Here is a 15,411-nt window from a genome sequence, read left to right as displayed (position 1 = left end):
AAATGATGAATTGCGAAGGATGATGGGAATAGAGCCTGTGATTGATGCTGTGAAGAGGAACAGGTTGAGATGGTTTGGTCATGTGTTGAGGAAGGATGAAAGTGACTGGTTGAGAAGAGTGATGGAAGTAAATGTAGAAGGAAGTAGAGGACGGGGAAGACCGAGAAAGACTTGGCTAAAGATGGTGGAAGAAGAAATGCGGGCAAGGGGGTTAACAAGGAGAGATGCAGAAAATAGGGCAAAATGGAGAAGATCGTCATGGGGACCGCAAGGCTAACCCCCGCTCTTGCAGGGAAAATGGCCTTAAAATGCATGTTGTTGTTGTTGTTGTACTCTGACTGTAGTAAGTAGAATCAATGAGCAACTTGCTAATTATTCTGTTGATGGTGCTTATTTGCTTACTTACTTGCTGGATTTTGGACATTGCAGGTGTTCGGAAATTCCAGTTAATAGCCTTGATTAGCTTGCCGTGTGCCGTGCGTCATTGCTCATGCCTTATTTTGGAGTTACTGATTAATTGAAAAGTAATTTGGAAATGTTTGTGGATATGCAGGGTGGGTTCCGAGTTATATTAAAGTCAAAAGTGGATGGTCATTATAAAATATGATTGAATTACTCAGAAAATTAGGTGGAGGTGAGTAGATAATAAATCCCGTCATTGTAACTATAAGTTATGTTTTCTTCGTTAAAATTTCTCAGTTTTCAGAGGGGTACTGATTATATTTAAGCATGTTCCTTTTATAATTTTTGTCATATAAGTATTTGCCCAAACTTCATTAAGATCAGTTTGTTACTTTTTTTTGGTTTGGCAGTATGTCGAGCAAAAAAAGGAAGTGGTCGGAGGATTACGTGCGGTACAGGTTCACGTGTTTGATGGAATGGGACGGAAGTCGGCGTCCTCAATGCATGCTTTGCAATGTCAAGTTGAGCAACTCCAACGTTGCCACAGCAAAACTATGGGAACACTTCAAAAAACTGCATGGCATGGGGCAGTACAAAGACGCAATGCTGGATGAATTCAAATTGGAGAGTCCGATTCGACACAAGTGCTACCTTGCCCACTCTCGGCTTTGTTCCAATTGACAAACCGATCCTCACCGCGTCGTATGAAGTTGCGTACCTGATCTCAAAGCAGGACAAACCGCACACCGTTGGCAAGACACTCATCAAACTGGCCGCGTTGAAGATGGCCAACATCATGCTGGGAAAAGCTGCTGAAAACAAGTAGTCTCTCGTTCCACTCTCAAATGACACCATCAAATGCAGAATCGACGACATGAGCGATGCAATCCTCGCCCAGGTAGTTGCAGATTTAGCTGGGAGCCCGACAAAATTCAGCCTTCAACTCGACGAGACCACCGACGTTTCGAATTTGAGCCAGCTCATCTTATTTGTGCGTTATGTCAAATGAGATGAGATCAAGGAAGACTTTCTGTTCTGTAAGCCTCTCACAACAACGACGGAGGCAGTTGATGTGAAGAAGCTTGTGGACGACTTCTTCACAAGCAACGGTCTCTCATGGAACATGGTGTCTGCAGTTTGCTCAGACTGAGCTCCAGCCATGCTGGGATGCAACTCCAGTATTGGAGCACTGGTGAAGGCCGATGCACCACGCATCATCGTCATGCACTGCATTCTGCACAGACACGCGCTGGCATCAAAAACCCTGCCTCCAAAACTGGCCAATGTTCTGAAAATCGTCGTTGAAACTGTGAATTACGTGCAAAGCCTTGCTCTGAATCATCACATCTTCAAAGAGCTGTGCAATGAAATTGTCTCTGAATTCGAAGTCCTTCTCTACCACTCTAATGTTCGATGGTTATCACGAGGGAAGGTAGTGAGCCGTGTTTTTGCCTTGCGTGTAGAATTAGCTCTGTTTTTGTGAGAACACCAGCATTGCCATGCAACGCACTTCCAAGAGTCAGAGTTCACCCTTGCATTGGCGTACTTGGCTGTCATCTTCGACACACTCAATCATCTCAATTGCCAGATGCAGGGGCGGTGGAGTGAATGTCATCGAATCTGAAGAACAGCTGAGCGCTTTCCGAAAGAAGTTACCGTTGTGGAGGCGGCGAACAGAGAATGACAACTTTGCGAAGTTTTCGCAACTGGACGAGTGCGTGAGCGGGATCGAAGATGAGTCTGAAGTTGGAGGCACTGCTGTACCGGGGGAGCTGAAGCAAGTGATTGCCACACACTTGGATCAGCTGGGAAAGTCATTCGACGGCCACTTCCCCGAACAAGAGCAATACCCAGCATGGGTGCGGCAGCAGTTTACTTTTGACGTTGCAACGGCAGATGTCAACGACCAACACCTCGACGACCTCATCAAACTTCAGCAGAGCCAGACTCAACAACGACTCTTCGGCACAACAACGTTCTCAACGTTTTGGTGCCGCCAAATGGAAGGGTATCCTCACATCGCTAAAATTGCCCTTGAGATCCTCATGCCATTCGGCACAACGTATCTCTGCGAGCATGCGTTTTCGAAACTGGTGGACATTAAAAAAACAAAAGGAGTAGGCTTGCATGCGAAAATGATTTGAGGGTGGCCCTTGCCAAAACAAAACCACGCATTTCCCAGATCGCTTTCCGAAAAGAAGAACAGAAAACGCATTAAGATGCAATTCTTCTTAATTTTTTTTGTCAAATTTGAGGGGTCTGTGAGTTTTCGGTGGTTTTCGTTAGGGTTTGACGCCTTTAAAAACTTTAAGAGCCACTGTCCTGTGGTATCCATGGAAATCTCCACACACGGCTTGCAGACTTCCTCTCTGGTCGTAGGCAACGTGTGGCCCTGAATGGATTTCTCTCATCTCCCATTCCTGTTCTGGCTGGAGTTCCCCAAGGTAGTGCTCTGGGCCCTGTGCTATTTCTGGTCTTCATCAATGATCTCTCCGACTCTCTGGAAAATCCTCTCTATCCCTTTGCTGATGACTCCACTATCTGCCGCTCCATTCCTCATCCCTCAGCTCAGCAGTCTGCAGCCTCCTCACTCTCTGCAGACCTGGACAAAATCACAGACTGGTCAAACAAGTGGAACATGTCTTTCAATCCTGACAAATCTCACACTCTTACTATGTCTCTCCGAAAAGACCGACTGGAAAACCCTCCCATCTACTTTCTCAACAATGCTCTCCAAGAAGTTCTGTCGCTCAAGCTTTTGGGTCTCTCTATCTGCCATGATCTCTCTTGGGAAAACCACATTTCCAAGCTGGCCTCCAAAGACAGTCGCTGACTGGGCATCCTCTGCCGTGCGAAGTCCATCCTTGGCACACTTGAGCTTCCTCACCACATACAAGGCTTTCATCTGCAGCTCAATGGAATACTGTTACCCCATCTGGTCCTGTGCTCCTGCCTCACAGCTAGCCTGGCTTCACACTGTTGAAACCAAAGCTTTCAGAATCATTGGAATCTCCTGCGATTAACCCAACTCTGATGGCCTTTCACTCACTCACCGCAGGCAGGTTGGTGGTCTTTCTGTCTTCTACCGACTCCTCTCCAGCCTTGCTCCCCCAGCTCTCTCTGTGCTCTGTCCCCCTAATATTCACCACAGGTCACACAAGATCTGCCAGCAACCCTCTTATGGTTAAACTGCCAAAATCTAGGCTCTCTGCTCACCTTCACTCTTTCATTCCCCTTTTCTCCTGCCTCTGGAACAAACTCCCCCACTCCCTTCAATCCTACTCCTCCCTCCAGAACAGCTGTTCACCACCATCTCTTATCTTCCCCCATCCAAAACCTTGATCATTTCTAACCCCGCTAATTCACCCCAAATACACTTATTTAAAATTCCAACTTCTTTCCTGGAAGTCCTTGCAGTGTTCATGTTTTATACTTCTCCTACCTCCCCCCAAGCCCTCTCCCTCCTACATTTCTCTCGATGTCCCTGCACTCAAATGTTCTGTTTGTGTCCTTCCCCCTCTCTCCCCATCTCGTCTACCGCTCCCCTTATTTCGTGTTGAAATGTGTCGGTATCACTTTTTGTGTGATTAATGTTAGCTCTTTCACGAGGCTCGATCTTGTGTACAAAAAAAACTAAAAAAATAAGGTGGATACTTGTTTATGAAGCCCCTCCCAGACTGGGTGTAGCCACTCCCATGGACAGACGTTTCACAGACGGACAGAATATTATGTAACTGGCGGGGTCACCCGTGGGAATCCCACGGGCATGGATGTGTGTGACATTTCGACATATTGAGTTAGATGCCTTTGCAGCTTGAGCTGTATCCAAAATAAATAATTGTGCAAATTGTGCTTGTTCATGTACATGTGATGGATGTAATGGACCACAGCGATGGTAAATTTGACCGTGGATTTTGAAACAGTACGGTCCATTTCCTGGAGGAGATGAGATCTGAGCACCCATTGATGCAAAAACTAATGCCGAATTGTAATTCCGGATATTGTCTCGGAAGTTGCGACATTTTCCATCATCACCCTGATAAGGTTGTTGCAGTCGAGCAGGTACAGCAAATGGTGGAGGCAATTAAACTTTCCCCTTGGAACAACACAGTGTAAATCCATCCCCTTGTCCTGTTGATTCATTTGTGAAATGGTGTGCAGAACAGTACACACATGGTGACGTCATTGGACCGCAATTATGCTCTTGAACAATATTATCGGATACTTCGGCCGGATTCATTATGGCTGCGGTTGTATATGTTTGCTGAGCACTCCAACGTCTTTGTTGCTCAGCATGCCGTGCGAGTCTGTGTTGACGTTCATCGACGGTCTCGTTCTCACACCTCATCGTTGTTGCAGCAGCATCCTGTGCGAGTCTGTGTCCATGTTCCTCAACTGTCTGAATCTCCCTCCTCATCGTTGTTGCAGCAGCATCCTGTGCGAGTCTGTGGTCACGTTCCTCGACTGTCTCATTCTCCATCCTCATCGTTGTTGCAGCAGCATCCTGTGCGAGTCTGTGTTCATGTTCCTCGACTGTCACGTTCTCCCTCCTCATCGTTGTTGCAGCAGCATCCTGTGCGAGTCTGTGTTCACGTTCCTCGACTGTCTCGTTCTCCCTCCTCATCATTGTTACAGCAGCATCCTGTGTGAGTCTGTGTTCATGTTCCTCGACTGTCTCGTTCTCCCTCCTCATCGTTGTTGCAGCAGCATCCTGTGCGAGTCTGTGTTCACGTTCCTCAACTGTCTCGTTCTCCTGTCTCATTCGTTTTCTTGCTGCAACCTGTTCAAGTCTGCATTGACGTTCGACGACGGACTCGTTCGCCCTTCTCATTCGTTTTCTTCCTGCATCCTGTTCAAGTCTGCGTTCTTCATCAACTGCGTCATTCATTTTGGAAATGGAAGTTTCCACGCAACGCATGAATTGTCACGATCGTCAAGAGGAAGTGTCTCGTCATCATCAAATGACAAATAAATTACATTGTGAAAATTAAAGATTTCAAATAAACATATTTAAAGTGTATGCGCAAATAACTAATAAATAAAAAAACGAAGAAATATCTCTCGGTAATTTCCTGAACCATATTTTACTTCCGGCTAATAATGTTGAATGAAATAAAAACGAAGAAATATATGTCGTTTTGTGACGACTGTCATCAAAAGTAAAAGTAATATATCTTAACGGAAAAGAAAAAGCGAATTTTAAATATATCTCGACTGATATTTTAGGCGGTGTATTTTCGTTTATCATCATGGCACGATTTTAAAAAATATATCTCTGCATTTTCCTCTCCAATACCTCCTCACACTTTACACACACACACCGGCCCATGTTTACACACACACATGCGCACACACACACACACACACACACACACACACACACACACACACACACACACACACACACACACACACACACACACACACACACACACACACACACACACACGTCCCATTGTCCCACATGTATATATCCCACATCCCACATGTATATACATGTTTAAAGTGTACGTGCCCTTCCCACCTCCCCCGCCCGGCAACGCTGGGTACTTCTGCTGGTAACTAATAAAATAAAAACGAAGAAATATCTCTCGGTAATTTCATGAAACTCGGTGGAATTGGATGAAATTCGCTCGGTGAATTCACTCGGTTTATTCGGTTCGGCTCGGTTCACTCGGTTTAAAGAAAAAGCGATAATGTCGACATGTTGCCGTCTGTGTCATGTTTGGCGGTGTATGATACATATTGGGCGGTTGTTGGCAGTTGGGCGGTGATATGGTGTATTTTAAAAAATATATCTCTGCATTTTCCAGCGTTGCTGACACCGAGTCTAAAACCATCAATAAAAATGAAATCAGATGGTGAGTTAGATTGGAGATAAAGGCGTGAGAGAGACTCAAGAAGGCCTTGAAGTTACAGGCGTTTGAGATTTCATTTCGTTCTATAAACGGAAACTTTCATCGGATTTTCTTCCCGTTTTTTTTTCAACCGAGTCTAAAACCATGTTAGCGACTGCGAAAAATGAAATGATATATCGAATTAGAATTTAAATAAACCTGTGTGAGAGATAAAGACAGCACGGGCCTAACTAAACAGGCCTCAAAGCTATTCGAGAAGGAGGAGTGGGTGGAGCTACTCTGCAAACCGAGTAAGCCACACCCCCGGACAGACGTCCAAAAGACAGACAGACAGACAGAATCACCTACGCCTATTATAATATAGATTCAATTTAATTTAAAGGTTTAAAGGTGTAAATGCAAAATTATTCCAGTATTTAGCACCATTTTATCCAGCGGCTATTGCACCACCTTATCATTCTAACATGTTACAAGAAGGGGAATTATTCGGAAAAACGCCAGGGGTATAGAAAAGGCCCCTTTATATGGTATGTCCCATGTGGTAAACTATAGAAAAGTAGGGACATTCCAAAAAAATTGATATACATACTGGACAACCATTGTGTTCTTAGGAGGAACCAAGTATTGCTCCAGAAAAGTTCATATGAAGGGGCACCCTACATCTTCTTTTTTTTCTTTCTTTTTTGTATACAGAGTCGAGGCTCATGAAAGAGCTAACATTTATCAAAGAAACAAATCAAACAAACAAGCAAACAAAGTATATAAAAAGGGGAGTGGTCAACAAGATAGGGAGAGAAGGGGAGGAAGCACACAAACACAACATTTGAGAGCAGGGACATCGGGAGATGTGTGGGAGGGAGAGGGCCTGGGGGGAGGCAGGATAGGTATAAAACGCAAGGACACCAAGGACTTCCAGGAAAGAAGACAAAAGTCACCTCAAAAAAGTGGTTTGGGGTGAAATTAGCGGGGGAAGAAAAGATCAAGGTTTTGGATTGGGGAAGATAAGAGATGGTGATGAACAGCCATTTTAAAGACCTGGAGGGAGGAGTGGGATTGAAGAGAGTGAGGGAATTTGTTCCAGAGGCGGGAGAAAAGAGGAATGAAGGAGTGAAGGTGAGCAGAGAGTCTTGATTTTGGCAGTTTAACCACAAGAGGGTTGCAGGCAGATCTTGTGCGACCTGTAGGAATATTTGGGGGACAGAGCCCAGAGAGAGCTGGGGGAGCAAGGCCGGAGAGGAGTCGGTAGAAGACGGAAAGCCCACAAACCTGCCTGTGGTGAGTAAGTGAAAGGCCCTCGGAGATAGCGTCATCGTGGGAGATTCCAATGATTCTGAACGCTTTGGTTTCAACAGCGTGAAGACAAGCTAGGTGTGAGGCAGGAGCACCAGCCCAGAGGGGAGAGCAGTATTCCATTGAGCTGCGGATGAAAGCCTTGTATGTGGTGAGGAGCTCAGGTGTGCCAAGGAAGGACTTCGCACGATGGAGGATGCCCAGTCGGCGACTGGCTTTGGAGGCCAGCTTGGAAATGTGGTTTTCCCAGGAAAGATCATGGCAGATAGTGAGACCCAAAAGCTTGAGTGACAGAACTTCTTGGAGAGGATTATTCAGAAAGTAGATGGGAGGGTTGTCCAGTCGGTCTTTTCGGAGAGACATCGTAAGAGTGTGAGATTTGTCAGGATTGAAAGACATGTTCCACTTGTTTGCCCAGTCTGTGATTTTGTCCAGGTCTGCAGAGAGTGAGGAGGCTGCAGACTGCCGATCTGAGGGATGAGGAATGGAGCGGCAGAGAGTGGAGTCATCAGCAAAGAGATAGAGAGGATTTTCAAGAGAGTTAGAGAGATCATTGATGAAGACCAGAAAAAGCACAGGGCCCAGAACACTGCCTTGGGGAACTCCAGCCTGCACAGGAAGAGGCGATGAGAGAAACCCATTCAGGGCCACACTTTGACTACGACTAGAGAGGAAGTCCGCCAGCCATGCGTGGAGATTTCCATGGATTCCAAAGGAGGAGAGTTTGGTGAGCAGAGCGGGGTGCCAGAGTGTATCGAAGGCACGTGATATGTCGAGGGAGACAGCTCTAATTTCCTGTTTGGCATTGAGGACCTCCATCCATTGTTGAGACAGCAGAATCAGCATGTCCAGAGTAGAGCGACGTGGTCTGAAACCAAATTGATGATCAGAGATCAAGCCATTGCAGAAGAGGAAAGATTTCATATCCGAAGCAATGATGGATTCCACGACTTTGCTGATAATTGGGAGAAGGCTGATTGGTCTGTAGTTGCTAGGATCTGTTTTTGCACCTTTTTTGTGCAAAGCGGTGATGTTGGCTGATTTTCAAGCAGATGGCAGTTGACCTTGAGCAAAAGAGAGGGTGAAGAGAACAGAGAGAGGGAGTGAAAGAGCGGAAGAACATGATTTGAAGACCAGTGGGCTGATGCCGTCAGGTCCAGTTGCAGAATCAGAGTCCAGGGTTGACAGAAACTTTTCCACCTTGTCAGGAGGAAAGCACACTGAGTCCAGGAGCAGCTGGGTACGACTGGGTACGGTGGGTACAGAGAGGGATGGGTTTGGGACACAAGATTTGGAGGCAAACACAGAGTTGAGGCACTCAGCTTTTTCACGTGCGGAGTCAGCTGTGGAGCCATTTGAGGTAAGGGAGGGGATGGAGGGGGAACAAACACCAGAAACAGATTTGACCTGATGCCACCAGGATTTGGAAGAGGGAGACAGACAAGAGAGTTCGGTCTTGAGAACGGAGAGATATTGTTTCGTGGCTCTCCTGAGGGTGGACACACACTTGTTTCGGGCTTTGTGAAAGGAAATGAGATTTCCTTCCATTGGATTTGCTTTCCAGGAGACGAAGGCAAGTTGTTTCTGGGCAACAGCCTCACCACAAGATTCCGTGTACCATGGACTGGAGGAAGGGTATGACAACTGAAGATGAGATGGGATAAATCTGTGCATGAGAGAGAGCAATTTACTTTGGAAGAATTCCCTGGATGAGTTGATGTCAGAGGTGGTAGAGATGGGAGACCAGTCCAGATGATTGATGGCTGCTTGAAGACTGTGCCAGTTGGCCTGAGTGAAATGCCAGACTCGTCGATGCTGAGCAGGCTCCCCGAGAATGGTCAGAGAGATGTCCACTTTAACAAGTACATGATCAGATGAGCCGATTGGAGCAGAAGAAGAGCAGCAGACATTTTCAGGGAAGTTAGTCATAACCAAGTCCAGAAGAGAAGATGCTCCGTTGACTGAGATCCGGGTCGGGAAATTGACAGATTGTGTCGGTCCCAGTGAGTCGCAGAAGTCCTTTGCTGAGGAGCCATGGCTGGTGAGAGAGGTACCCACACCCAGACAACTGGCATGGTGACAATTGAAATCACCACATATGAGGAAGAGAGAGTTGGGAAGAGTTGGGATGAGTCGACAGAAGTTGGTCCATATTATCAGACAGCGAGATGTAGATGGAGTCATCACTGTTTGGTGGACGGTACAACACACATGTGAACAAGAGGTGGGAGCGAAGGGGAAGCCGTAGCCAGAGGTATTCCTGGGGGTGAGGTAGAGAGAGTGCAGTGCAGGGTGAGTGAGGAAGAGAGTTTTTGATAAAGATGGCAACCCCACCTCCAGGACGAGGCTCATGTCTATCATACCGGAGGAGGGAGTAATCCGGGAGAGATACTAAAGAATCAGAGACATCATGAAGGAGGTAAGTTTCTGTTGAGCAGATCACGTCTGGTTTGTCAGAAGCAACCTGTATGGAGAGATCAGTTGAGTTTGAACGAAAGCCCCGAATGTTTGAGGTCCATGCCGTTAATGAAGAGGAAGGGAGAGCATCGGATACAGAACAGGGGGGAGGAGGGGTAGGGTAAGATGTGGAAGAGGTGGAAGAGGTAGGGAGAGCTGTTGAAGGTGTGTCAGAGATTTCAGAATAGCTCAGAGAAAGGGAAGGATGGGGCAGACAAAAGGTTTGATGGTGATTGGGTGAGGCACAATGAGGTGTTATTTGAGGAGGGGAAGAGCGAGGCAGAAGGTTGGGGGAAATGGAGGTGAGAGTTGGAAGGGGGAAGAAGCGGGGAGGACGCTTTGAGGAGGAGGAGTGAGAGGGGGGAAAATTGAGAAGAAATGAGGATGGGGAGATTTGAAGGGGAGGGGCGAGGGGGGAGTTTAGGAGGGAAGGGACAAGGGGAGGGATTTGAAAGGGATGGGATATGGGGGAGATTTGGAGAGGAGGGGTGAGGGGGGAGTCTATGAGGGAAGGGGCGAGGGGGAGTCTTGGAGGAGAGGGGTGTGGGGGGAGTTTAGGAGAGAAGGGGCAAGGGGGGAGATTTGAAAGGGATGGGTGATGGGGAGGATTAGGAGGGGAGTGGCAAGGGGGAAGATTTGGATGGGAGGGGTTATGGGGAAGATTTGGAGGGGAGGGGTGAGATTGGATTTTAGAAAGTGTACGATTAATGGGAAACGAACATTTATTGCAAAATGAGTTTCTTGTGATCTTCGAGTCAAAAATATGTTTAAGGACGCTGGAGGGAGGATGGAGTGCAGGAGAGATTAGGGAATGTAGAAAAGAGGCACTGTAAGAGATGGAATTTTTTTTTGGGATGAATAGATTTGGTGAGCAAGTCGAAAACAGCCTTTTAAAGACGAAGAAGAAAAAGGTGTTATAATATACGACAGACTACAGAATTTGAGGGGAAAGTGTAAACATTTTAAGGTTAATAACAGTGAAAACTATCTGGGGAAATGGGGGAGAAACCCATGGTCGAAGAACGAACGAACGAATAAGAACGAATAAGAACGAATAAAGGAATGAGAACAACGAATAAGAACAGAGAAGGAAATTTTTTGGGGTTTTTTTTTTTTTTTTTGGAGTTGAGATTTGAAACAAGGAAGTAGGCTATGGGGTGAAAAGACTGAGAAAAGCAGAGAACGAAAGTTATTAGAGCACAAACGACGGACCACTGAGAGGAAAACAAATCCTCAAGGTTGGACACTGTACAAGGCCTCAAAAGACACGACACGAATTAACACGATTTTCTATACAGGTATGAAAGATTTGCACCGAAAATCTTCCTCGGGACACACGATACGTACAACACCATAAAATAAATACAGTTATAACGAAAATACAAATGGGAACAATTACTTAACTTCGATTTCGATGGAGAGCATAGACAGCTGCGAATAAACGAAACCTCGCCAGCAAGACCGGAAGCGGCAGATTATCAAATCTGACAAATAAAATAGATTTACTTCTTCATGCAGCTGTATGAATCAAATTGGCGCCCCTTTATTGGTCTAATGGATGAGGCATCAGACTTTCAAGATGGGGATTGTGGGTTCAAGTCCCATCTGTGTTGAATAATTTTTTTCTTCTTTATTTTTCAAATCTTTTATATCATCTTGAATGAAGTCTTGAACGATAAACAAAATGCAATTTGTTCGTATTTAAAACGTATTAATTCTTCAACCTGATTTTCAGCATCATTATGAGTAATGTACACAGTTGTGTTGGGCCAAATTTTGAGGTACCAAAGCCCTGCAAAAATGTGTCGGCCGTGACATCATCACCAGATGTTATCGAACATCACATCAAATTTGAACGACACTCACCATTTGAGTTCCCAAAATGAGTGATAAATGAAATTGTTCCTTTTTCAATGATAAATAAATAATACGCCAATTTTAACACACACACACACACACACACACACACACACACACACACACACACACACACACACACATAGATACATACACGCACACATAGATATATATACACATACAAACATAGATACACACACACACACAAACACACACACACACACACACACACACACACACACACACACACACACACACACACACACACACACACACACACACACACACACACACACACACACACACACACACACCAGAATCCCCTTTCTAATAAAAAGTCACCCTTTTTTGACAAAACTGTGTATTTTAAGAAACAGAGAAGTTTGTTTTTTATTTTGTATTTAGTCCAATGTGGTGAGGGCTTGTCGGGCTGTCCGTTCTGCTCGCATTAATTCTTGGGGAAAATGCCAATTTGATTCATGCAGCTGCATGAAGAAGTGACGTGATACATGAATGTATTTTATTTGCCAGATGTAGGGCGCCCCTTTATGTGAACTTCGTAACCTATCCTAGACTCTAGACGAGAGCATTACTTGGTTCCTCCTAATAACATGAGGGTAGTCCAGCATGTACACGAATTTTTTTTTGAATGTCCCTTCTTTTCTATGGTTTGTCACATGGCACGTACCATATAGAGGGGCCTTTTCTATGGTTTGTCACATGGCACGTACCATATAGAGGGGCCTTTTCTATGGTTTGTCACATGGCACGTACCATATAGAGGGGCCTTTTCTATACCCCTGGCATTTTGCCCAAGAATATAAATATAAATACACATTAAGTGAATGTTGAAAATTGATGATTTGTCACGTGACCGAAGACTTGTTGCCTCAAAAACAACCCACTTCCAGTTTCGCGCGCCGCTGATGCAGTGCCCCCTGTTTCCGGGAGCCTGGTGCTCATTTTGCCGACTTCAAAAGGAGGACGAGCTGACTCAACCTACCTAGTGTTATTTTAACGGCGTGACCCTAACATCTTAAACCAGCCACATTAAACATGAAGCCAACAACAGGATTAGTTTCACAGGTAACGAAGTATAACGACACTCGGTATCGCACAAACCTCCACCAGGATAAACAGGTAACGTTTTGTATCCACTGATAGACCGGATCTGGATTCGGCCCTGAACCTAATACTAATCAGCTTCTGCTTCAGCTTCTTCTTCTTCTTCTTCTTCTTCTTCTTCTTCTTCTTCTTCTCCGCTACCCATCTCATTCCCTCGTTTCGTCATAATCCATCCACATCTCTTCGTCATATCGTGCTATGTATAATCATAATGTTCGTCCTATCTCTCCATTAATATTATGAAGAATCACATCAAATGATCGTTTTACAGAATATCTTTCTCAGTATTAATATAATAAAATGAGAAACTCCGAACAAACCTTTTCCTCAGAAGTTCCGACCCGATCACTGTTTCAGCCGCTTGTGGAAAAGGCGCCGATGCACGGAAAAGGCCACGGAGCCGATGTTAGTTCAAGCAAGCCATTGTCCACGGCAAGCCCGGAAGTGACGCCGGAAGTACATCCCCCACCGTATTACCATGCATGCCATAATCACCCACCAGGCGGTGTATGCGTAATGTAACAAGTTAACATCCGTAACAACGACCGTGACGTGCATACTTGCATTGTACATTGTACATTTGTATAATACATTGTATATTTGCATTACAACACAAGTTTCATCGAATCTAATCATCAGGTGCTTCCCTGTGAAATGTTCAATGTAAAATCATATCCGACATTATGTGACGTAACACTGAATTTGAGGTAGAAATTATGAGATAATTAATTGATACTTTCTCCTTTTATAATTAAAATATTTAATTGATATTCCCCGTTTTTTTATAATTTATTGATATAAAATAAATGTATCACTCCCCATGATGACCACGTGTACCTACATTCGTGTTGTAGCGGTTACCGCTGGATGTACATAATTGCCTTGCACCGGCCAGAACACGGCCAGACGAGCCTCTCCCGGGCATGCCCGGACTCACTGTTCCCGGGCACGCCCGGTCTCGTCTTTCCCGGGCATGCCCGCTCTCGCCTTTCCAGGGCTCGCCCAGAGTGTCCGGGCATGCCCGCTGTCGCCTTTCCAGGGCTCGCCCAGAGCGTCCGGGCATGCCCGCTATCGCCTTTCCAGGGCTCGCCCAGAGCGTCCGGGCATGCCCGCTATCGCCTTTCCAGGGCTCGCCCAGAGCGTCCGGGCATGCCCGCTATCGTCTTTCCAGTGCTCGCCCAGAGTGCCCGGGCACGCCCAGCCTCGACTTGCCAGGCCGCAGCCAAACACGCCCGGGCAGGTCCAGACTCGCCTTTCCAAGGCTCGCCCTTGATACCCGGGCATGCCCGGTATAGCTTTTGCCGTGCAAACTTCCCGACATAAATGTGTATATATATTGTTGCCCGAAAAACGGGCTTGTCAGAATACCTGAGCTGTTTTGTTTCAATAAAGCAACTCGGACGAATTCCGTCTTTGGTCGCGTCAATTCTTTCGACTCGCGTTGGAGCGCAGTTCCTTCATTGGTGACCTACCGACATGGATACGGCAGTGACGCTTAAACTGCCTACCTTCTGGGAGGCTCACGCGGCTGTTTGGTTCACCCAGGCGGACTCCCAGTTCGCCCTGTGAGGCATCACTGCGGACGACACCCGCTTCCACCATGTTGTGGCGGCGCTCGGTTCCGCCACCGTGGCCCGTGCCTTGAGCCTCCTCCAGCACCCGCCGGCTGCTGACAAATACGACGCGCTGAATACGCTCCTCCTCGGCGCTTTCGCCCTCTCACCGGCAGCACGCGCACGGCGCCTGCTTGACCTGCCCGAGCTCGGTGACACGCGCCCGTCTGAGCGCATGGACTATATGCTCTCATTGCTCGGTGAGCACTCTCCGGCATTCCTGTTCCGGGAGCTGTTCCTCCGTCAGCTGCCTAACCCGGTACGCCTCGCCCTGGCTGGCACGTTGATCACGGATTCCCGCTCCCTTGCCAGGGAAGCCGATAAGATCTCATCGGCGGGCCAGCACATCGGCGCGGTTACCTGGAGCCCGCCGCCGTCCGAGGCGACGCCCACGACGCCCGAGCGCCCTGCGCGGTTGGAGGCCGAACTGCCGGTGCAACTGGCGGCCGCCTCGCCGCACCGCCCGCTTCCGACATGACGGCCGGGGCCTCCACCTGACCGGGCGTGGTGTTATTACCACGCCAGGTTCGGACACAAGGCTCGGACGTGCCGGCCCCCGTGCACTTTCGGCAGGTCGGGAAACGGCCGGGCCGGCGTTCATTCCCAGCCATGAGCGCCGGCCACTCGGGCAACTTGCTGTTTATTCCGGACAAAGTGTCTGGACGGCGTTTCCTGTGCGACACCGGCGCCCAACTGAGCGTCATACCTGCCTCCGAGCAGGACAGGCTGGACGCAGTTTGCGGCCCCTCTTTGGTCGCTGCTAATGGCTCGGCCATACTCGGCACTTTCGGCCCACGCGTCGTCACCCT

The 15,411-nt window shown here is 47.1% G+C and overlaps 1 protein-coding gene across 2 annotated transcripts in view; it reads right to left on the bottom strand.

The window, feature by feature from the left end:
* Nucleotides 1-13,434, bottom strand: part of LOC144888186 (uncharacterized) — a 69,363-nt gene extending 55,929 nt beyond the window's left edge. For both annotated transcript variants that reach the window (XR_013621944.1, XM_078770624.1), the window contains exon 1: nt 13,310-13,434. The gene's annotated coding sequence lies outside the window, so the exon portion shown is untranslated. The remainder of the gene's footprint in view (nt 1-13,309) is intronic.
* Between the last annotated feature and the right edge of the window lie 1,977 nt (nt 13,435-15,411).

This window comes from Myxine glutinosa, chromosome 1 (genome assembly GCF_964187855.1).
Source record: "Myxine glutinosa chromosome 1, kmMyxGlut1.1, whole genome shotgun sequence".
NCBI lineage: Eukaryota > Metazoa > Chordata > Myxini > Myxiniformes > Myxinidae > Myxine > Myxine glutinosa.
This window is presented reverse-complemented; position numbering and strand designations above follow the sequence as displayed.